We start from the raw sequence: 26056 nt of genomic DNA, 5'->3' as shown, positions 1-26056 counted from the left end.
CCCAAATTCTTCACTGATTTTGATTGAGTTTTGGACAGCATGATCATTCTACTGTAGCTTCTTTTCTCATTAATGTTTAACATGTTTGATCTTAGCCTTTACTGTTGTTCCAATGTGTTTCATCTCCATGAATCAATTCCCCTTTCTTTCTAGCCATTTTCGCCTTCTATGTTGACCATTGATATAAGCATTCTAGTAAGTTTCTATTTTTGATTCCTCTCATTCTAGGATTAGTATTCTTTTGATTTTCTATTTAGTTATTCTTGCCTCTGATATGTTCTTGATATTCCATTAGAGAGAAGCCTTGTTCTCTCTAATTCTTCCCTTGAATCCATGGTGAGTTTGCTATGAGAACCATGTTGTTTCCAATTTAGAAACTCATGTTCCCAATTTATAAAGTACTGATTTTTGGACCATGGATGATGCCCAATTCATGCTATATAGTCTTAGTATGTTTGTGTGAAGTTCCCTTTCGAATTTCGGATCAATCGGACTTCAAACAAAGAAGTTATGACCAAAACAGTGCAATCTGTACCTTGCTGTCTCCATTGGTCGACTGGGCCAGTAGACCAATCCAATCGACCAATGAGATCTGTTTTCCAGATTTAGGTCTTTGTTGCTCTATTTAAGTCCAATCTCGGGATTAGTTCGTCTCCTCTGCCTCCTAAGCCTCTGGAACGAGTTAGAACTCCATTCTAATCAATTTCCTTGCATCATTGGTTGATCCCTCGCAAGAACTCAAGTAATCTTCTTCCTCTTGCATCAAAGGTATGTCTACACTCTCTTCTTCTTCTCCATCTCTGTTTTTCTTTCCTTTTTGGGCTGAGACAGTAGAGAAGATGCTGCATTCTCTGTTGCAAACATCTCTCTACTCATCCCTCATGATCTTCCTAAGGATTAATGGCTAATGCAATGTTCTTAATCATGATTATTGCAAGCTTTTGAAGGAATCGTAATCTAAATCATGATCTTGTCTTTGTTCATCTTTTGATTCAAATTCTGATCTTCTTAGATCTGTTTTATTGATCATATTAGTAGTCAATCGTTGTGTTTTCTTTACAAGAGTTGTAACCTATCAATCTCTAGTTCTTTCTTCTTGATCATACCATGCTTTCTCCAAGAACCATGACTAATACATTTATGGTAAGTTTTGTTTCCTTATTTAGATTCATGTTCTTCAGTCTTAGATCTATTTTTCTTGAAGATCTATGCATGCTTTTCATGATTTCTTTATCACAATCAATGATCCATCATCCTATCTTTCTTGTCCATGATTGTTACTATGAATTCTTCAAGAACCATGATTGATCTAATTATGGTAACTTTTGTTTCCTAATTTGTAACTTGAAGACTTGATTTGATTAGTGTTTTGAAGTCCTCTATATACTAGGATACTTTCATAGTAGTTTCCCCCTTGTTTGGTACCCTTTTGAACCACCAAATTCGGTTCTTTATTCTTAAAACTCTGATTTTGTAGGCCACTGTCTCTGTTGGTCGACTGATTGGTCGACTGAGACAGTAGACCAATCCAATCGACCGATGAGTACAGCAACTCCAGAATTGGTCTGTTTTGGATGTTTTGGTATCTTTTCTGTTAGGGATCTTTCCTAATATGTTGTATACACTTGTTTAGGACCTTCTTCTCAAGTTTGTCAAGATCTTACTTGATTTCTTAGGATTCCTTTGCAAGTTATAAAAGGTAAGGATGGTTACTTCTTTAACAACATAAATTGCATATCTTAGTTTCTATATTTGAATCTTGTTAATTTATTTCTTTAATTAGATTCTTATAATGTTATACTACTGTGGTACTGTCTTGATATCAGTAGCATTACTTATTTATATTGAATTGACTCATGTATGATTTACTTACCAGTTATATACAAGTTGATTGTAATTATTGATTTCTTTCCACATATGAAGTTACCATATATGTGATGTTATGAATTGATGCTTGTGTATGCTTAAGTATGGTTTGGAAAGGAGAGGTGTCCTTTTGACACTTCTGTCCTTGGACTACTACGGGAATATTATGGGATTTTTCCGGAGATGCCCTCTGGACACCTTCCTAGACTGTTGGATGACATATTTAGGACTGTCTAGTAGTGTTTGGCTAGGATGTCCCGTTATGTCAGACCCTAATCGGAGGGGTATTGAGACCGACCGACCCGTGGTAGCAATGGGGATTCATGGGCGCTCAAGACCGGTAACCAACCCGTGAGAGGACAGGAATCACATTGTGGGGGCCATTTATTGGTAGGGTTGCATATGGATAGACTTGGGCTCACGGGCGCTCAAGACCGGTAACCAACCCGTGAGGGGACGTGGGGGGTTCCGGTTTCCCAAGGGGGGGGGGCCAGGGGGGGGGGGGGGGGGGGGGGGGGGGGGGGGGGGGGGGGGGGGGGGGGGGGGGGGGGGGGGGGGGGGGGGGGGGGGGGGGGGGGGGGGGGGGGGGGGGGGGGTGGGGGGAAGGGGGGGAGGGGGGGGGGGGGGGGGGGGGGGGCGCGGGGGGGGGGGGGGGGGGGGGGGGGGGGGGGGGGGGGGGGGGGGGGGGGGGGGCGGCGGGGGGGGGGGGGGGGGGGGGGGGGGGGGGGGGGGGGGGGGTGGGGGGGGGGGGGGGGGGGGGGGGGAGGGGGGGGGGGGGGGGGGGGGGGGGGTCCTTGGCGACACGGCGACACGGCAGAAATTTCGCCAAAAGTCGGGCGACTTTTGGTAGGGGTTCGATGAAAAATCGAACCCCTGTTTCGATGGGTTTTTTTGGTCATTTTGACCTGAAATTTGATGTGTAGCCTAATTTGAGGCTAATAAACACATTGGTAGTGTTATTTTGATCTAAAACATTACCTAAACTAATGTTCTTAATCGACCCATGTCTTACTATACGCGGACGAAAGCCCCGAAACTAAAAACCTAAAAACTCATAAAACCAAATCATATAAAGTCTACAATTCATTGTACAAATCTTTGTAATACATAAAGTCATCCAACCATATAAAATCTGAAACTCTCGGTCTCGGTACCAAATCTTGTGCCTAGGTGGATCGAATTCCTCGACTCGGATTTGTCTCCATTGATGCCCCCCCAACAAATTCACATACTCATCCCATCTCATACGATATTGAAAATTGTTTAAGTAATCATTCACTGCAGTTCTATAGCGGTCATCTTCATTTGCCGTGAGAACTCCAATTTGAGGGAAGTGAGAATAGGGCCAAGGAGCGTCTTGCATGCCATCGGATGCCCTTGTTGGTACGAATGACTACGATTGTGAAAGAGAGAGAGGGACATCATAGCTCCCATGATACGAAGAACTGGAGGGGACACCATAGCTCCCATGATACGAAGAATTAGAGGGGTTACTAATTCCCATATCATCTTGTCCATACGAAGGAGGGAGAGGGACACCATAATTACCCGTAGGCCAATAACCTGGTGTGGAGCCTACGGACTCATCCAAGCTCATGGACCCCATTGACGCAATCGCCGCATCCCAAGGATTAACATAGTCATGGCCAGCTCCCCTACGATGGTGGCTCGGCCTCGTATCGGGATATTGACGACCACGCGATACTCACCACCATGATCATAATCCTGAGTGGCATGATCAAAATGACTCTCCCCGGTGTATGCGGGTGGGGGCTCTGTGTCTCTGGTAGTGGAACATGTATACGCTCTCCAATTCCTCCACCACCACCACCACCACCACCACCACCACCACCACCACCACCACCACCACCACTACCACCACCACCACCATCATCATCTCCACCCGGTCGACTAGGCGAGAGTGTGTCATCGGGAGTGTTGTCCTGCGGCTCCTCCGTGCCTGGTGCCATCATCCAATCCTCATCGGCGGTGGCAGCTGCCTCTGCATGTGCCCGACCCTCTTCGGTGGCCATATACTCACCCACATTAACCCCTGCGGCTTGAGCTAGTTTGGGTCGGGCCTCCCTCCGAGGTTGGTCCAATACCGGCTCACCCCTGTCCAACATCCATTGAGTGAGGGGATCTTGGTCATCTTCGGCAACATCAAATATATCATCGAGATTGATGTATTGCCTTTCATTCCGAGCACTGCTCCCTGGCATATTGCGGCTTCAACCTCATATTATAGTGAATAAATACGAGGTCATTTTAGACGCTGGCTTCCCAACCGGTTCCTCCTGCGGGAGTGGATCATGCTGAATGTACTCCAATTCCTCTCACATCCGAGAGGCGAGCAAGTGCGAGACAGGATCTGATTGCCAATCTTCGTAAGTTTGATGAACTATTGCCATAGAGATACCACCATTCAGTTGCATTATCACAAAAACATTAAGTTAGAAACTCAAAAGTCAAAAGACTCAAAACATTTATGCATCTAAGCCCTAAGGATCTAACTATATAAGTATCTAACCTGGATCCATGGTTTCTCTGCCTTGTCTGACACCAGCTCCACTAAAAGACCCAAATGCATCTCTAAACAATTTGATCTGCAATAATACAATCATTAGTATTGATTGGTTATCTAAATTATTTAAACAATTAATACAACTCACTAATCGTTTGAAATTCCCAATGTCTCACCTCATTGTGGCAAAATGATTGGACCATCTCATCGGCTCCAACTTCGTTATCACTGTATCGGGGCATCCAATAGGTTTGTGTCCAACCCTAAATGTTGACTATATTGATACTTAGGGTTTAGAAAATATCTTTGCATAATTAAAAAAGCTTAAAATTAGTACCAACTACCAAAGTACCAATACCTACAATTCTACAAGCCCACAAGTCTACAAGACTACAAGTCTACAACTACAAATCAACAACCCGAATATTTACTTACCGGCCCTATGAAGAGGATGCATCGGATGAATTTGTCCATCGTGCATCGACAATATCTAAGAAAGCCCGATGTCCTCTAGGGTTTTTGCTGCCTTTATAGCATCCTTCATACGCTCAAGGGATGCATACAAGTGTGGCATAGTGGGTCCCCTCAAGGAAGAGTCCACCATACGCAAGACCTTTACTATAGGATCTATGGTCTGCAACACTACGATAACACATCTCCGAGAAATCATCGGATGATATTGTGTCTTTGTGCGGCGCCCATTGGTCGTCTTTGAATTATCACAAACTCATTAAGTCAATAGACAATAAATATCATACAAGATAATCATAAACTCATAATATAAATATAATAATTTATAAGATGAAATAGTAGATAGTTATCTTACTTGGATCCAGCCCAATCAAACCACTCTGCGATGCAAACATGGATCGAGGCCCGACTTCTTATCTTGCATCTTTGCTCAAGGCGACGAAATTTGTCGCAAATCTTGTCGGACCAGGTCGCACCAACTCACCTCCACATGATCTCCGCATCATTGCCAAAGCAACGTTATGATTGTAGATGAAGTTGGTTACATCTTGCACTCTCAACGGTGTTGTGGACAATGCTGATTTTTCCAATGTCCTTCGACATTAGGTCAATTGAATGTGCGGCACAAGGTGTCCACATAAGGTTATAATCGGTGAAGCCATCAACACTTCACCGGCCTTCTTATAGTTGGAGCCATTGTCGGTGACAATTTGCACCACATTCTTCCTACCAACACGGTCGATCACATCTGCGGGAGACCCATGATATATCTGTGGTCTTTCGTATGACCGAGTAGCATCCCTTGATTTCAAGAAGGCAGTTCTCCAATCACGGTATACCATGAAGTTGATGATGGACTTTCTCGTCGGGCCGGTCCATCCATCAGACATGATGGTGCATCCATAAGTATCCCAAAAGGGTTTCATACTATCAATATACTCCTGCAGCTCTTGCTTCTCCTCTTGAAGGAGGGTGGTCATCAACTCTGTAGGGTTGGGACCACTATATCCGAGGCTGCTGCCGCTGCAATAGTATCAATCATATTCGTATAGTATGGACCTGTCTTTGTGTTTCTTTGGGATGTGATTGTAATAAATCCACTTTGACATTGCCTTCTTTACCTTCTTTGCCATACCTTTCCATGCACCAGATATCTTGGGCTGCTTGGCCCCTTTTCTCCTGAATGTATCAGGATCTTGCTCCATGGTCGGGTCTGGACGGCGTGGATAATCAGATGGTTGCCGTGGTAGTGGCACTTGAGCAGTGCTGAACCTGATGTATGAGGGGCCCGCCGACTCGTGACTCGCGCAAACATGCCAAATACACCACCCCTCCCCCCAGAATCAGAAGGTCTAGCCCCTGTAGGCCTAGATGGACCAGCTCCTGTAGCTCTAGCTCTGGCCATATCCTGCTCCTGATGGTGCAATCGTCTGCTCTCTGCCATGGCCCGCCGCATATCCCTCTCCTCCTGATCTCTGTCCACATCAACGGGATCAACATCCCTATCATCATCTGAATCATCCACATATGATGACGGCCCCCCACTTGCATCATCTAGTGCTCTATTGACTTTCCTTCGATCATCTTTCTTCTTCCCCTTTTGTTTTTGTAAATCCCTGAGTAACTTGATTACATCTGGATGGGCCTCTGTGCATTTAGTCACATCCTTTGAACTCCCAGTGATGTGACCCTTGAACCTACTGATGCCACCTGAGTATATTCTTTTGTGACAAAAATTACACTCAGTTTTATTTTTGTCTCCATCAATAGCCGTACAATATTGCCATCTTTGGTCGAGTCCTCCCTCCCTCTGCTGATCTCTCGGGTTGTCCACGACCACTGTCCTTGACCACTGTCCTGTCCCTGTCCTCGTCCACCACGGGAAGACCCAGTTCCCCTACGACTCCCACCAGCGGACATGATGATTTGTTGCATTCAAATAACATTAACAAATAACAACATCATTATAATTGTTTATACTTTATACACATATAAACAATCATATATGAAATTATGAATATTGCATGTATGATATAATTATAAAAATAGCTGCCCATATCAAAACCGGCGATGAAGCCACATGGGCAACACAACCAACAGTTGAAAAATACTTATATAATTATTCCATAATTTTCAAAACATTTCCCCCCATTTTTCCCTATTTTTTGCATTTTTCATAATTATTGATATTTTTATTAATATCGGGATATTTTTTGAAAAATAAAATAACTTATTTTTCGGTCAAAAAATATTTCGACTCCGTGAGTCCATAGATCGGCTCACGGAGTTCCACATATGTTTTTTCTATCATCATACAACCACTTGTATCACTTAAAAAGTAATCATACAAGATAATCAAAATATCATTTTTTACCCACAAAAATAAAAAAATTAAATACTTTGCGGAAAAAAATTCCGACTCCGTGAAATCGTAGATCGTCACATGGTATTCAACATATATTAATTTCAAAATCATCCAACATCATATAGCATGCATTTTGTGAAAAATTACTTGGATAAGAATGGTTACTGTTTGTGAAAAAACTCTCGGATACGTGCGAAACGGCTCTCGATCGACGAAACAACGTGATATCCGGCAACAAGGAAGCAAGATGTACCCGTAGATGTCGAAGATCGGACGAAAATATAGTGAAAAATGCGAAAAATGAGAGAGAAGCACGGAGAAGAGAGAGAAAGAAGAGAGAGAAATTAAAAAAAATTGTCGGCGAAATTCGGGAATTTCGCCCGATTTTATCGACCGAGCGAAGTCGGCGATTTATCGACCGACTTCTCGCGGGGGGGGGGGGGGGGGGGGGGGGGGGGCGCCCCCGGGGGGGGGGCGGCGTGGCGGGGGGGGGGGGGGGGGGGGGGGGCCCGGTGGCGGGGAGCGGGGGGGCGGCGGAGGGGAGGGGGGGGGGGGGAAGGGTGGAGAAAAGAAGAGCAAAACAAAAACAGAGGGAGAGGTACATACTTTCTTTCTTTGTCCGTTTCCTCTTTTTTTTCTGTTTTTCGAAATCCTGCCATTTATGTTATTATGGATTTAAGCGCTTTACCGAGTTTCTTTGAAACTCATTCCTTTATTGTACAATGTTTGTTAGACTATTCTACGGGTTCCGAATATCATGACGGCCCGTATGAAGAAGCGCAAGGAGAAGAGGCATATCTCCAGGAAGGTGATTGCGGTTACGACAATTACACTAAAGATCCCGCGAGTGGTTATGCTCCGTACGATGCTTAGTCCGACCATAGAGTGGAAGCGCCCTTGTGCCGTTTATGAGATTTATACTTATAGGGATATTGTCTATAAGATTGAGAACAATTTAGTTACCTATTGTACCTGCTATTGGGATTAGATTCTATCCTGCTTATTCTCTTTTAGAACTACTTTTCCGCTGGTTGTAGAGTGGGATTTCGCCTCACTTTACTTATCTGATTTAGACACTCTGATTATATCTAGTACTCTGATTTATATATGATTCATTCTTTTCTTATTTGGATATATGGTTTATCTTTCGGACTTTTATTATTATTGTTCATGATTATGTTATTGTTTATGTGGGAGGTTGATTACTCGATACCTGATCTTCGGGCTGTGGATCACACTCTCGGGTATGCCAGATAGGGTACCGGCTGGGAGGATGTGACAATACGGCAACCTTACGACTTTGGAATCATTGTTTCAATCTTTGTGGTGGGAAATTCACTACTTTCCCTTTTGTTTTTGTTATTTTGTTTTCTTCTTTTGGTACTTTATTATAAAAAATTAAAAAAAAAAAAAACTCATTCTTTCATAAGAGCCATTAATTGCATTAGGTGGTTAGTGCATGTGTGTCTGGACTCGTGATTCCACAAATCGAATTGTCCGAGTGTCTACCTTGACCATGAAAGACTTAGCTCCACCTCCTCCACCTAAGAGTCTTAGAGATAGATTTTATCTAACCAGATATGCACAACCCTCCTGTATACGTTTACCTGATGTAAGGGGTAATAATTTTGAACTTAAATCTCATTATCTGTCTATGTTACCCCCATTTCATGGGTTACCTGATCAAGATGCATATTTGTTCCTTAGGGAGTTTGAGGAGGTTTGTGTCCTTATGAAGGTATAACAACTCACTGATGATGCCGTAAGACTACGGTTTATTACATTTGCATTAAAGGACCAAGCCAAAAAGTGGTTTTATAGCTTATCTAGGGATAGCATTACCACATGGGAACAATTTACTGTCCTATTCTTGAAGAAATTCTTTCCTTTCTTTAAGACGAATAAAATAAGAAATGATATTCTTCAATTTCGTCAGAAACCCAATGAGTCCTTTGCTAAGGTAATGGAGAGGTTCCAAAGCCTTCTCCAAGAAAGCCCTCACCATGGTATAGAATTATGGCATTTATGCCAAATAATTTATGAGGGTATCGATTATCAAACAAAGCAACTTTTGGAATCTATGTGCCCCACAAGATTTACATCGTTCACTGATGATCCGAAGCTTGGGAATTTCTTTTAGACCTAGCAGATAGAACTAGAGAATGGGAGTCAACCCAAGAATCTGAAAGGACTAGTAGGGGATATTTGGTTGATAGCCAAGTTCATAAGGAAGCACAAATAGATAGTCTTTTGAAAAAGTTAGAGACTTTGGTAGTTAAAGTTGCACCACCACCACCAAGTCAAACACATTTTATTGACAAATCTATTGCTATGTGTGCATGGTGTCAATCTCCTACACATGTAATTGAGGAATGTCCTAGTTATTCTGGAGGCCAACATGAAAATGTCAGTGCGATGTTTCCAAACCCGTATAGTAACACGTACAATCCTGGGTGGAAAAATCATCCTAACTTTTCATGGTCTCAAGGGCAAAACCAAAATGGATTAAGCAATTATTCCACACAAAATCAATTTGGTACCCCTCAAAAACAAAGTGCCCAAATTTCTCATAATCAAAATGTCCAGTTCCCTCAAGCCCCTAATTTTTAGAATGCCAATTTAGCTAGGCCTGCCAATCCACCTATTGTGCCTCGTATGCCTCATATTGCACAGAATCAATCACCACCTGGTTTCAATAGAGGTAATAATCTAGAGTTTTCTCGTCTTTCTACTTTAGAGAAGAATATGGAAGTACTTTCCAGCACCTTCATGACTTCTATGCATAATATGGAAAAACAAATTTCCACTCTTGCAAGTGCTTTGTCTGAGCGAGGAAAAGGTAAAATGCCTAGCCAGCCTGAGTTAAATCCTAGGACTCAGATTCAGCAAAGGCCACCAAATCAAGTCAACCAAGTTGAAACCACCTCTTCTTCTTTTGAGCCAATTACTTCTATGTATGGATTGAGAAGTGGAAAAGGGTATTTAACAGGTGAATCTCCTATTACTGACCAGAGCAAAATTAGTGACCATCGTGATGCAGAGAATGATCAAGTATCTCCTAATGAGGGTTTGTCTAAAGAACCCTTAGAAGTTGAGGAGGAACCAATTGCTTTAGAAGTACCTAAGTTTGATGAATCATTATCTGAAACCTGAGAAAAGAACAAACTTCAAATCAGAGATCTTATGTACCTAAGGCCCCTTTTCCTAGCCAATTAGCAAGAAATAAAAGGAATGAAAATGTTGACAAAATTTTAGAAGTTTTCAAAAATGTGAGTGTCAACATTCCACTTTTAGATGCTATTTCTCAAGTCTCTTCTTATGCTAAGGTTCTTAAAGACCTGTGTGCTCAAAAGAGAACCACGAATGTCCCAAAGAAGGCCTTTCTAATAGAAAATGTGAGTTCAATCCTTTTAAAACAAGTCCCAATTAAGTATAGAGATCTAGGAAGTCCAACAATTCCATGTGTTATTAGTGATAAAAAAATAGAACATGCTTTACTAGACTTGGACGCTAGTGTTAATTTATTGCCGTATACTGTTTATAAACAATTGGGTCTTGGGAAACTCAAACCAACCTCGGTTACTCTCTAGTTGGCTGATAGATCTGTTAAATTACTCGATGGAATAATTGAAGATGTGTTAATTCGAGTAGGAGAATTTGTTTTTCCTGTTGATTTCATTGTCTTAGACACACATCTAGTTACAAATCTTAAGGACCAAATTCCTGTGATATTAGGGAGACCATTTTTAGCTACAAGCAATGCCCTTATTAATTGTCGAAATGGTCTTTTGAGGTTATCATTTGGGAATACATCCGTTGAGTTCAATGTCTTTAGGTTGGGGAAACAACCAAACTTTTTTGAGAATATTAGTATGTTGCAAAGCATTTCTGATGATATTGATTTCTCCATTAAAAAAGGTTTTGAGGATGATTTTTACACTTGTTTGGAAGAACTAGAGGATATAGGAAGTGATTTTTTCTCTGATATGATGAGCTTGCAACAATTTAATGAACCACTTTGGTAAGTTGTCTAGAAATCTTCCTGTCCCATCTGTGGTTGAGGCCCCCCAACTTGAATTGAAACCTTTGCCTTCGACTCTTCGGTATGCTTTTCTAGGCCCCAATGAAACTCTTCCTGTAATCATTGCCTCTGATCTTACCAAAGACCAAGAGGATGAGCTTCTTAGTTTGGTTAAAGACAATCAAGAAGCCATAGGTTGGCAAATGGCCGACATTAAAGGAATTAGTCCCTCCATAGTTCAACATCATATAAATTTGATTGATGGATCCAAACCCTCTAGGGAGCCCCAAAAAGGGCTAATCCTGTGATGAAAGAAGCCATTCACAAAGAAGTGTTGAAATGCATGGATAATGGGATTATCTATCCCATATCAGATAGCCAGTGGGTAAGCCCAGTCCAAGTTGTTCCTAAGAAGTCCGGAGTCACAGTAGTTACATCTACTACCAATGAGCTCATCCCAACTCGTATTCAAACTGGTTGGCGTGTTTGTATTGATTACCGGAAGCTTAATGCAGCCACTCATAAGGATCATTTTCCTTTGCCTTTCATTGATCAAATGTTAGAATGTTTAGCCGGCCATGCTTATTATTGTTTCTTTGATGATTATTCTGGCTATAATCAAATCCCTATAGCACCCGAAGACGAAGACAAAACCACATTCACATGCCCATATGGAACATATGCCTATCGACGCATGCACTTTGGGTTATGCAATGCTCCTGCCACATTCCAACGGTGCATGATGAGCATATTCTCAGATATGGTAGAGGATTATTTGGAAGTATTATGGATGATTTATCTGTTCATGGGTCTACCTTTTCTGATTGCCTTCACCATCTCCGCTTAGTTCTTGAACGTAGTAGAGCCAAAAATTTAGTTCTTAATTGGGAGAAATATCACTTCATGGTGAGGAGTGGAATAGTCTTAGGTCATATTGTTTCTAAGGAAGGAATTATGGTTGATAAGGCTAAGGTTGATCTTATCTCTAATTTACCATCACCTAAGAGTGTCAAGGATGTTAGATCATTTCTAGGTCATGCTGGTTTTTACCGCCGCTTTATAAAGGACTTTAGCAAGATAGCCAGACCATTAACTTCATTACTTGCTAAAGATGTCCCCTTTCATTTTACCTCTGAGTGCTTACTATGTTTTGAACTATTGAAAGAAAAGCTTTCCACCGCTCCTATAATACAAGCACCAAATTGGTTAGAACCCTTTGAGTTAATGTGTGATGCTTCTAATTATGCTTTAGGGGCAGTTCTAGGTCAAAGGCTAAATAAGATGCCCACTGTGATTTCTTATGCAAGTCGAACCGTCAATGATGCACAACTATACGACAACTGAAAAAGAATTTTTGGCTGTTGTGTTTGCATTAGAGAAGTTCCGCTCATTTTTGATAGGTAGTCATGTAATTGTTTACACTGATCATTCAGCTATCAAATATTTGCTAAAGAAGAAGGATGCAAAATGCGGACTCATTCGTTGGGTCTTGCTACTACAAGAGTTTGACTTAGAAATTAGGGACAAAAAGGGAACTAAAAATTTAGTTGCAGATCATCTATCCTGCCTTTCTAATTCTAGAAAGGAAGAGAGTCCAATTCTAGAAACATTTCCAGATGAACAATTGTTATCAGTAAACACGGTACCTTGGTATGCAGATATTGTCAATTATCTTGTGACCAATGAAACCCCATCCCATTGGTCCACCCAAGATAAATATCGGTTCCATTCACATGTGAAATATTTTTTCTGGGATGATCCATACTTGTTTAAAATAGGTTCAGATCAAATCATTAGGCGTTGTGTACCTGAGCATGAACAAATGTCTGTTCTTTCATTTTGCCATGATCATGCCTGTGGGGGTCATTTTGGGCCTAGGAAAACTACAGAAAAAATGCTTCAATGTGGGTTCTATTGGCCTACAATATTTAAGGATTCATTTTCTTTTTGTAGAGCTTGCAAAGCTTGTCAATCTCTTGGTCGAGTGACCAAAAGGAACAGGATGCCCCTGAATCCAATTTTAATTGTTGAAACTTTTGATGTCTGGGGTATTGATTTTATGGGACCATTCCCTAATTCTTACGGGAATCTATATATTCTATTGGCTGTCGATTACGTGAGCAAATGGATAGAGGCCATAGCTTGTAAATCAAAGGATCACAAAGTGGTAGTCAAGTTTTTAAGGGAAAATATCTTCTCTCGTTTTGGCACTCCTCGTGCTTTGATTAGTGACAAGGGCAAGCATTTCTGTAATCGGCCTTTTGAGGCCTTGTTGAAAAAGTATGGAATCACCCATAAGCTTGCTACTGCATACCATTGGCAAACGAGTGGTCAGGTAGAGGTTTCCAATAGACAGATTAATCAGATTTTAGAAAAGACAGTTAACCCCACTCGTAAGGATTGGTCAAACCGTTTGATTGATGCTTTATGGGCCCACTGAGCTGCATATAAGAAGGATTTGGGTCAATCCCCACACCGTTTAGTGTATGGTAAAGCTTGTCACCTCCCAGTTGAATTAGAGCATCGGGCTTTCTGGGCAATGAAGAAGTTGAATTTTGATCTTGACGATGCGGGTATCATCGTCGTATCCAACTATCTGAGTTGGAGGAACTTAGAAATGAAGCCTATGGAAACTCAAAGATTTACAAGGCTAAAACTAAAACCTTTCATGATAAGCATATTGTTAGGAAATCATTTCCTATTGGTGATAAGGTTTTGTTGTACAACACTTGGCTACATTTGTTCCCAGGAAAATTGCGAACTAGATGGGAAGGTCCATTTATTATTCACCGTGTTTTTAACCATGGTGCTGTGGAAATAGTTGATCCTCATTCTAACCAAATTTTCAAAGTGAATGGTCAACATTTAAAGCCTTTCCTTGAAATGCCAAGTGTTGATAGTGTAGAGATCATTGATCTCTATGAGCCTTTCTACACTGGTGATTGGGAAACTCCAAGGTATGCCCTCTTTTGCCTTGCCCTTATTCTTCTTTTCATCATGCATTGAGGACATTGCATTACTTAAGTGTGTGTGTGTGTGTGTGGGGGGTATAGCTTCTTTGTAGATTTTAACTTTGACTTTTGGTTAGTATACATACTCTTTCAATTGCTATGATGTGTGAAATGAGAGTGATTTTGGTACCCATCATGAACGCATAAAAACCCTGTTGAGAGGAAGGTAATTTGTATATATGTTGAGATGAAACTTTCCTTAGAAAAATAAAAGGCCCTTAACTTAAGGCATTGGACCATTTATGAGTTTTGTGGGTCCTTGTTCCTTTGGCTAGGAGTTGAGATCAATTTTGTGTATGGCATGACAAAAGAAAAAAAAAGAAAAAAGAAAGATGAGTAGAAAGTAAAAAGTTGAATTCCTTGGAACTAGACAGGGCACTCCGACTCAGGAATCGAGGTGACTTGATCAAAACTCTTAGGAAGGAGATTATTGAAAAGAACTCTCGCTTCACTGTCTATGTGTGTAAAATCCAACTTTTACCTAACCTTGACCCGACCCGGACATTGTTGTGTTTGTAGGTCCGAAGACCCAAAGTGGTGGTAGAAGGGACTTATGGGCCCTGCTAGTTGATGACGTGGTGTCGGAACTTCAGTCTATGGACATTGATGACGCTGCTCCTTCCTTGAGCACATTATCAGTGTTAAGTTAGAATCTGCGCACTAAGGAAGAGTGATACAGTTGAAGTATCAAACGGACTCCTGTGCACAATCCAAAGGTACTCCTTGAGACTAGACCTCTTGAGTGAACTATAGGAGAAAACCCCATGCAATTTGACCTTGTATAGCCCTCCAAGTCCACACCTAAAGTTGCTGAACTATTCTGAAAAATTCTGCAGAAACATGAATTGGTCGATACTATCGACCCAATGTATCGACCAACAGTATTGCTGAACCCAGGTTTAAAGATTCTCTGGAATATTCTTCACTCTATTTATTTATTCCTCAAGACTAGAGCCCTATTCCAACGATTGCAATATCTGAGAACGTGGAAGAGCTTCTTAAGAACTCCTCCTTGGTAATGGTGAAGCATCTTCCCCATTAATCATTGCCAACCACTCACTTCCACTCTCTTGCTCTACTCTCAAGGTATGACTCTCTCTCCTAGTCACTTTCTCACTCATCTTTTCTCTTATTTTACTGTTGGGACCATGGCCAAGGTGCTGCAACCTTGCAAACACCTTGCCATGAGCCTTCTATACCTTATACATTGATGTTTTCTCCAATCTTGCAGTGATTTACTTACCTCTTGATCATTAACCATGCATTTCCATGATGTATTACTCACCAACTTGCTTTATTTACCAAAACTGAGATGAAGCCTATGATTAACCTAATCTATACCTTGCATATGATTTCAATATTGCTCCTAAGTGATTCCATACCTAATCCACTATGTTTTTCCCCCAATTTGCATTAAGATATAGCCAATGCCATGATTAACAACTCTTGACCTTGATATGCCAATCTAGGGATTTCTAAATGGACCATTGGATTGTGTTAATTCCTTGATAATTAGTGTCTCTATATTGTACTTAGACTGTCCCCCAAGTGTAATATCCAACCCTATTCTAACCTTGACCTTGACCCAGATCCACTGTTGTATTCAGGTCCGAGGACCCGAAGTGGTGGAAGAAGAGATTTATGGACCATTCTGATTGATGATCATGATTCGGAGACCGAGCCCATGGACATTGACAATGATACCCCTTGCTTAAATGCATTGTCGGTGTTTTAGGAAAGTCTGCGCATCGGAGGAGATTAATATGGTTGATGTACCAAATGACCTCCTGTGCACAATCCGAAGGTATTCCCCGAAACTAGACTTCTTGATTGAATTGTGGAAGAAAACCTCACTCAATTTGACCTTGTATAGCCTTTCAAATCCCTACTTGAAGTTGTTGTTCTAAACCTGAGTTTTCTGCTGAAAATATTTTGGTCAATCATTTTGGTCGATACCATCGACCAAGGACCATCGACCAAAATGTCCCAGTCTGCCAAGTTAATGATTCCATGGAATATTCCTTTTCTATTTAATATGACCTCGAGCCTTGAGCCTTTTGCAATCATTTTTCTCACCTGGGAACGTGGGGAGAGCTTCCCAAAGCAGCTCCTTGGTTAGTGTGAAGGGTATCTCCTCAAAGACACTTAGTTTATCATTGATTCTTGTCTTCATCTTCCACACTAAGGTATGACTCTTCATTCCACTCTCTACCCTACCCTTTTCTACTCTTTTCTATTGTCATCTTGCTGATGGGACATTTGGAATGGTGCTACAACCTTGCAACCACCACTCCAAGTGCCTACTCATGCTCAATCCATGATTCCCTTAGCCATTCATTGATGCTAATGCTTAGATCTCATGCCTAGCATATGTATTCCATGATTTACCTATTAACATCATACTATTTGATATCAAACTGAACTATAGAGTGTATTATGTTCATGTTTAACATTGCCATATGATTCCAATCGAATTTCTATTAGTTCCTCTAGCTATTTCATGCTATTCCTCATCAATGCAATCAATTCCAACTCATGCCATGATGTTTATCACTTGAACTTGATAGCTCAAATTGGGGCTTTTTAATTGGACCATTGGATTGGGTTAATTCCTTGATTTATAGTGTCCTACTACTGTTGTTAAGTATGCCTCCAAGTTTCAAATTGATCCGAACACCGGAAGACTCATTTCGGACCAAAATCCCCAAAATCCACTATTCTGCCCAAGGACAATTTTGGTCGATACTTTTGGTCGATACCATCGACCAAGACCATCGACCAAAGTTGTTGTTGACAGCAACCTTGGTCAGTTTTGACTCAAATGACATCCGATCTTCCCGATTTCTTTTCTAACTTATTATTGATGTTTGTTTAGGGCCTTAACAATTCTATTGGACTATTCTTGGTATTCTCAATTCATCATCAACTCATCCAAGGTAAGGATGGTTATATCCATAAACATATAAGTCATCAAATATTGAACTGTGCTTTATTTAAAGAATAAGATCCCTAAATTTCCTTTCAATCATTATGAGACTGTTACACATGTGTTAGAACAGTAGCATTTAAATCTTTATACTTTGTTGGGTTACTTTATCATTTTGATTTGCTTATGATTATAATGATTCGTTTCAATATCATGATTTGATTACTATTGTGAATATGCATTGGATGCATGAGAAATGATGAGATTTGATGTGTGATTGCTTACGTATGACTTGGAATTTGGGGGTGTCCTACTGACACTTCTGTCCTTGGGCATCGGAGGGAATAGTATGGGATGTTCTCCGATGGTGCCTATCGACACTCTCCCGAGTTATTGGATGACATACATAGGATTGTCTAGTTGTGTGGCTAGGTTCATCCTTGTCGTGTCAGACCCGAATCGGAAGGGCATTGAGACCGAACAACCCGTGGTAGTGTATGGTTGGATGGGCGCTCTAGGCCGGTAGCCAATCCGGTAGGGGACATAAACCATGCTACGGATACCTGAAAGGGGCCATTTATTGGTAGAGTTGCATATGGATAGACTTGGGCTCACGGGCGCTCAAGACCGGTAACCAATCCGTGAGAGGACGTGAGAGCTTCCCGTTTACTATATGTGGATAACCAATAGGGTTGATGAGTCCGAAATTCGGGATTTCGCTGACTCTAGTGTGAAGGATACCGGAAAGGATCGCCGGGGGCGAGGAATAGACGTATCTGAATCTGACTTGACCGACTGAGTAGATGACTTGCATTGGGCTAGGCTTTACTGTGACATGCGCCAGTACTTGACCAAATGGTGATGTGAGAGAGCGGTGACTGATCCCCTTACCACGGCTTTTTGATGACTTTATCGATCTTCCCCGGGCATTCCCAAGATATGGAAATGGGAGAGTGACTGACGACCTAGAGAAGTACGGTGCTATGACTTAAAGCATGTCTACCTTAGAGACCAGCATTCATAAAGTTAGGCTCATATCTGCATCATATGTTCCATATCACATTGCATTATTATATGTTCTGAATGTGTATGATTTCTAATTATGGAATAACTTCCTTGCTGAGTTCTTCGAACTCATTCCTTTTTGTGCAAATGTTTTAGATTACATTCCAGGTACCAAAGATTACGATGGCACCTCCTATGAGGCGGACTATGATTCCACATACTACCCTCCGGGTAGTGGCGTTGGTGAGGATCCGTATATTGGAGCCGAGGAGGATTACTATCCGCACCAGGGTTAGCCCCACAGTTGTGCGGGAGCGGCAGCGCTGGGTTTACTTCATCCGTACTGTTGAGGAGACTACCATTAGTATAGAAGAAACCCTAGCATAGTGCCCCATTCCCCTGGTGTATTTGTGGAACCTTGGATATTGTAATTAACTTGTCTTTGAATTATTCTGGTGATATTCGGATATGTAACTAACTTGATTTACTTCTTTTCCGCTGCTCTGAGAGGTGACTACCACACCTTCTCACCCTTTATGATTTTGATCACACTTTATTATTATCTATATTCCGCACTCTGATTTAGTTACTTTTATCTTATTCATGATACTTGGTATTAGCTGTTTTTACCATTGATTATTACTGTTCATGATTGTGTTACCGTGTATGTGGGAGGCATGGACCTCAGATCATTGATCCTTGGACTGTGGATCACATCCCGGGTATTCCAAATGGGGTACCGGCTGGGTGGATGTGACACCAAGTTTCGTATCGATCCGAGACCAGGAAGACCAAATTTGGGCCAACACCCAAAAAGCCAGCTTGCTGTCCGAAATTCTTTTGGTCGATGCTTGTTGGTCGATACTATCGACCCAATGTATCGACCAACAGAGTTGCTGTCAGCAACTTTTGCCTAGTTTTGATTCATTCGATCTCTGATTGTTCTGATTTCTTCTCTAACCCTTTATATATGCTTGTTTAGGGTTTTAAGACTATTTGGGCCACTTGCTTGTGATCTTGGACCCTCCTCTTCTCCAATTCAAGGTAAGGATAGTTATCGACATAATTACATAGGATGTGAAATTTTGACTTGGTGTTCCTAACCTAATGAACATAGTCTCTATCTCATATTCTTATCATGTTAGACTTGTTACATATGTCTTTCAACAGTAGCTTTGTGTTTACATTAGTTTTATTTCAATGTCTTATTATGTTTATCAATTTCAATATATGATGAATTATGTCAATGTCATGAATCGAATGTTTACTATGATGTTATATCTTGTGAATTGATATGATGAACTTGGGCATGTGGTTGCTTAAGTATAACTTGGGATTGAGGAGTACCCTACTGGTGCTTCTGTCCTTGGACATCGGAGGGAATAGTATGGGATGTTCTTCGAAGATGTCCATCGACACTTTCCCGCGTTATTGGATGACATACATAGGACTTGTCTAAATGTATGGCTAGGATGTCCCTGTCATATCAGACCCGAATCGGAAGGGCATTGAGACCGAACGACGTAGTGTGGATTTGTGGGCGCTCAAGATCGGTACCACTCCGTGAGAGGACATAAATTGCATTGCGGATACCCGAAAGGGGCCATTTATTGGTAGGGTTGCAAATGGCTAGACTTGGGCTCATGGGCACTCAAGACCGGTGAAATGATCTGTGAGGGGGACGTGAGAGCTTCCCGTCTACCATTTGTGGATGACCAATAGGGTTGATGAGTCCGGTGAGTAATATCCGTGACTCTAGTGTGAAGGATACCGGAAAGGATCCCGAGAGGGGAGGAATAGATGTATCTGGAACTGACATGATATGATTAAGTAGATGACTTACATTGGGCTAGGCTTTACCTTGACATGCGCCAATACTTAGACCAAATGGTGATGTGAAAGAGTGGTGCCGAAACCCCTAACCATGGATTTGTCCGAGTGGGATGCAGGACCCAATTCCCCCCGGTGATGAGTGACTGAGACTACCTAAAGAAGTATGGTGCTATGACTTAAAGCATGTCTACCCTAGATGAACATCATACTTAGCGTTAGAATCATATCACATCATATGTCTCATATCATCTGCATCATTTTATGATTATCTTGTGGGTTATGTGTTGTGGAATAACTACCTTGCTGAGTTCTGTTGAACTCATTTCTTTTCTGTTGCAATATTTGCTAGACTACTCTACAGGTTATTACTCTGATGGTATGTTCCCTGAGGCGGACCCGGATACCTCATACTACTATCCGGAGGCTAGCTACAATGAAGACTTCGGTGACGGTACCGAAGCAGATCATCTGGCGTATCAGGGTTAGCCCTTGGATAGTTTGGGAGCAGCCATGTTGGATCTCTATGGTCTTCACTATTGAAGAGAACATATTTATTGTGGAGGAGACTTATGCGTAGCTGCCTAGCCCCCTTCTTTTGTGACAGGTAAACTTGGAGGATTTGTAATAACTTTAAATTTATTTTAATAACTTGGGATTTGTAATTTACCAGTTTTGACCTTACTTTCCGCTCGAGAGGAGGAGTGGATTCCCCCCACTGCCTTCTTAATTTATCTGATATGATATTTACTTCAGCACTCTGATTATCTTTGGTATCTCATTTCCGAATTCTATTATTATCAATTGTTAGTTTAATATTAATTGTTCATAATTGTGTTATTGTCAATGTGGATGATGTGGTCCCTGGACTATGGATCTTCGGGGCTGTGGATCACATCCTGGGTATGCCAGATAGGGTATCGGCTAGGTGGATGTGACAGAGTTGTATCAGAGCCCCAGGTTCAGTTAGACCCTAACCACAGAAGCGATGACGGAACATTCCGAGTTACAGATCAAAAGGGTAACTCAACTATTCTTAGAGCTGATTAATAGATAACCGGGATTAGTAACTAAATAAATGAAACTTAACTGATTATGGAATAAGACACAATAATATAAGCAAAACAACTTGGTCTCATTAACCACATAAGAAAATTTTTACAAGTCTGAAAGAAAGTACAATTGGGAAAAACATAAAAGGAAATTCCTAGTGCTATCTATCTAGGTGATCTACTCCGACGATCTGTCTGATCCCTCCTCGATCTGAACTCATCCTCGAGTCGTGTAAACCTCTCACCTAGAGTGTGCATGTATGACTCCATCCTCGTCTGTCGAGCCTCGATCCTCTCAAGTATGGAATGAATCGAAGATTGATGAGAAGCCACACCTGGAATCTCAGAGGTCTGGTGAGATGAACCTCCAACCTTGAAGGATCGTGGAGCAGGAATCTCCTTATGCCCCTGATCAACATTCTGAGCTGGAGCACCACCATGATCATCATCGTCTCCATGCTCATCTACATCGTCATCCTCGGCATCCCCGTCGATGTCGGCCTCATCATCTGATCTAACTGCATTACCAAGCCCCATCTTCCTGATCGACCATGCACAGAGGTCCTCACCTATCTCTATATCAGGAATCATCAGTGTGTCCTCTAAATCCACCTGGAAGTGCTGGAAGATGCATGTTAGGACCCGACCAAAAGCTAAGTTCCTGACCCCGGGGAGCTCAACTCGGTCTATCATGACATGCTGCATGATGTGAGCCAAGTCTATCTGCACTCCAGTGTAAATGCTGTAGATGACTAATGCCTCCATGATCATCACCCTACTGTGATGCCCTGCCTTCAAAATAATGTTTCGCCCGACGAAGCGAGCAATGACTCGAGCAGATGGTAGCATAGAAGTGCCACCCCTGGGCATGTAGCAGTTCTCATCATTCCACAGAGTCATGCATATCTCGTGTGTCTCGTGTGGAAGAAGAGCCTCCATGATGTCCGTGCAAGAAGGAATCCACCAACGGAAATCCGGTACGGATGACACCCCCAGGATTGTAGCCAACTCACTGGTGGTGAATGTGATCTCGATGCCTCTGACCACGGAGTTGATGACAATCCGAGAACTGTCTCGTGGGTCATCCTCGAATCGGTAGGTCAGGTTACTATAGAAGTACCTAACAAGCTTTGGATAGACTGGAAATGGCGTGGTGTACAAAGGTAGCCAGCCCATCGCCTCTAACCTCTCCCGGATGCGGAAAGTCTCTAACTCATCCAAGATTACCAACCGCCCGTACTCGATCGGTATGTCGTAGAAGTAGCGCTCAAACAGGAACTCTGCCTGAGGTGAGATGAAGAGGTCCTCCTTGATAACCTCCTGCCGTGGAGCGTGCCCCTGACCTCTGTCAGCCCTCCGTCCTCCTCGAGACATGATGAATTTGTGGAGACAAAGAAGAGATTTCATTTTGATTAGTCCCCGTGTGCATTTGTTAGGTGAAGGGCAATTTCATAAATTTTTGAAAAATTTAAATTTTTGCGAAACTGCGATTCGAACATACTACTAGCATGTGCATAAGACTTGGATAAACATGCTGGGATGTTTTATTTGGTGAAAACCTAACATTTTGGCCATGTAGAAGTGAAAATTCAGCAAGAAGTGAGAAGGAAAATCCCTCTTTGGGCTATGTTTGTGATTTTTCAAAAGTTGGATTTTCGGCAAACCAAGTGTGGGAACACCTTCCCCATGGTAAATTAGTCATGTGAGACTTGATTTCATGTCAAAATTCAAATTGGTTTAAAAATGAGGCAAGTGTTTACAAAGTTGGAAAATTTTGAAATGAATAGTGATTTTGGAACCAAAGTGTGTGAAATCTTGTGTTCTATGCTTGGTTTTGTTTGTAGGCTAGTGGGAACATGTTTTTAAACGTCCATAGACATGATTCTAACCATTAGCAACAAGCATTTTGCAGTTTTGAAGGAAAAATCATATCATGGTAAATGAACATGCAAGAAAAGAGAAGAAGAATGTAAGGCTTACTTGTGTAGATGATCAATACAAGTTTGCAAGAGTTTGGAAGCCTCAAATCACCCCTAAAACCCTTAGAGACCTTAAGAGAAAATTTTCCCCAGAGCCAAGAACGAAGTGGAAGTGTTTTGAAATGAAACGAGTGGGCCATATATTCTGTTTTCGCGCAGATTATGTTTTGGTCGATACTATTGGTCAATGCCATCGACCAAATGTATCGACCAATAAGGGAAAATTTCTACTTTTGGGTTTTTTTTGTGGAAATCTGATTTGTGATTTGATTTTTGCCAATGTTGGATTATAATCTTGCTATGTTGATGATTTTAAGCATGATTTGGTCATTCTAATCTTTTGATCAAGTGATTTTGACAAGTTTGTTTTTTTTTTTGATGTTGTGATCTCCGAAATTTTTGCAGAATGGTACTTCTAAGAAATCGTTTGATTCGTTTTGATAATTCCGGAGTCAACGATGTGCCTGCTGGGGTCCCGGACCAGCAAAGACAAAGGGAGAACCCCACCCCTAATGGAGTTACCGAAGCCCCTGAAATCGGAAGCTTTAGAGACATTGCTAGCGTTATGACCAACATGATGCAGCAACATGCAGCACAGTTCAATCAAATGATGACCGAATTTATGGCCTTGCGAGAAGAGAACCGAGCAAGTGGTTCAAGAAACCCCGGCCATGCAGCTCCGTATGTGGAGAGGTCCACCGAGATCCCGCATACCAAGCTGATGGAGAGCTTTCTTAAGCTTCAAGTACCAACTTTTACTGGCGTGACCAAGGACGTCCTCTTTCCTAATAGATGGTTGAGAGAACTGGAGAAGGCATTCAGACACTTACGGTGTTCAGACATTTAGAAGGTGTTGTTTGCAGAACAGAAGCTTCAGCATGAAGTTGATGCATGGTGGACCTCCACCAGGCCTATTCTCGAAAACCTCCATGCTGGTGTGGTTTCTTGGGAGTTGTTTAAAGAAGCGTTCTGTAGAAACTATTTCCCTGAGTCAGTGAAAGATGCCAAGGAAGTAGAGTTTATGGCATTGGTACAAGGTTCCCTTTCTGTGCTGGAATACCAGCAGAAGTTTGAAGAACTCTTTTTCTTCGCTCCTGATTCCTTAGGCTCCGATGTTGCCAAAGCGAAGAAATTCTTCAAAGGGCTGCGACCTTCGATCAAAGTTCACGTCACTGCCTTGCCTCTTGGGAACTATGCTCAGGCCGTTGAGAATGCGAAGAAGATTGAGGAAACTGAGAAGGAGAATACGTGAGCAGAGACCTTGGTAGTCCAGACCTCCTGGATTTGTTGATCGTACTGACCGTCGTTTTGCAAGGCCTGCGCCGTACCCCGCTCCCACCTTTCAGCCACGGAGCGTTGGGCCGAGTCCTAGTGCTGTTCATGTAGGCCAGTACGGCCAGACTAGTGGGACCCGACCTGCGGGATTTGTCCAGCCTCCTCAACCTGGAATTGAGCATCCTAGGCCTGCCTCTCAGAGACCTCCAGTGGCAGCTACCTTTGTTGGACCAAAGGATAATGTTTGTTTCTTTTGCAAATAGCCTGGCCATTTTGCCCGCCTCTGCCCCAAGAAGTCTGTTCAGCCCAGGCTCCTGTTCAAAAGAGTGTCCCTACTCCTCCTGCCGGCAGAGTCTTTAGTTTATCTGGTGTTGACCAAGAAGCTTGTCACGACGTTGTCAAAGGTACATTGTTAGTCACTTCTTTACCAACATTTGTGTTGTTTGATACGAGTGCATCTCATTCATTCATTTCATCTACTTTTTCTGTGAAGACTAACCTAACACCCCGATGTTTATCTAGTTATTTGTCAATTTGTACCCCTGTTGGGTCTGCTGTTAAACTAGATAAAGTGTTAGAGGAATGTCTTGTTTGTGTTTGTGGATTGAACTTGAAGGCAAATTTGGTGTTGTTTGATATGAGGGATTTCGACGTGATCTTGGGAATTGATTGGTTGACATCCTACAACGCTGTGATCTTGTGCTCTTCAAAGAAGATTCAATTTCGATTGGAAGGGAATTCAGTTTTGGAGTTCCAAGGGAAGAAGGGAAGAGTGAGCAAGAAGACTTTGACCGCTTTAATGCAAGTCCACTCCCTGGTGGAAGGTGCTTCATCTGGGGGCAAGGTCAAAGAAAGGAAGAGACTTGAAGATGTCAGTCTTGTTTGTAACTTTGCTGATGTGTTTCCAGATGATCTATCAGGACTACCCCCTGATAGAGAGGTTGAGTTCTCTATAGACTTGACTCCTGGAGCGTCTCCGGTGTCTAAGGCTCCTTACAGGATGGCGCCTACCGAGCTAGAGGAGTTGCAAACTCAGCTGAACGAACTCCTGGATAGAGGTTTTGTGCAGCCAAGTGTGTCGCCCTGGGGAGCCCCGGTCTTGTTCGTTAAGAAGAAAGACGGTAGTATGCGCCTATGCATTGACTACCGAGAGTTGAACAAGTTAACGATCAAGAATAGATACCCGCTGCCTCGGATTGATGATCTGTTTGACCAGTTGAAAGGCGTGTCTGTGTTCTCAAAGATTGACTTAAGGTCTGGGTATCACCAGTTGAAAGTGAAGTCAAGTGATATCTTTAAGACGGCGTTCCGAACAAGGTATGGACATTATGAATTCAAAGTTATGCCTTTTGGTTTAACGAATGCTCCTGCCATGTTCATGGACCTCATGAACCGGGTATTTCATGATGTGCTCGATAATTTGTAATCGTATTCATTGATGACATCTTGATTTACTCGAAGAATGAGGAAGAGCATGTGGAACATCTGAACTTCACATTGCAAAGGTTGAGAGAAAAGAAACTCTATGCTAAGTTTAGCAAGTGTGACTTTTGGCTCCAAGGGTATTGTTTCTTGGCCATGTTATTTCAGCCAAAGGTATTCGTGTTGACCCGAAGAAAGTGCAAATTGTTACCGATTGGGAAAGACCGAAGACCGTGACTAAGATAAGAAGTTTCCTTGGATTGGCAGGATACTATCGGAGATTTATTGAGAACTTTTCTAGGTTGGCTG

This window comes from Hakea prostrata, chromosome 3 (genome assembly GCF_041222555.1).
Source record: "Hakea prostrata isolate BN-2017 chromosome 3, UWA_Hpros_2, whole genome shotgun sequence".
In the NCBI taxonomy this organism is placed as follows: Eukaryota; Viridiplantae; Streptophyta; class Magnoliopsida; order Proteales; family Proteaceae; genus Hakea; species Hakea prostrata.
Note: the sequence above shows the minus strand (reverse complement) of the source record.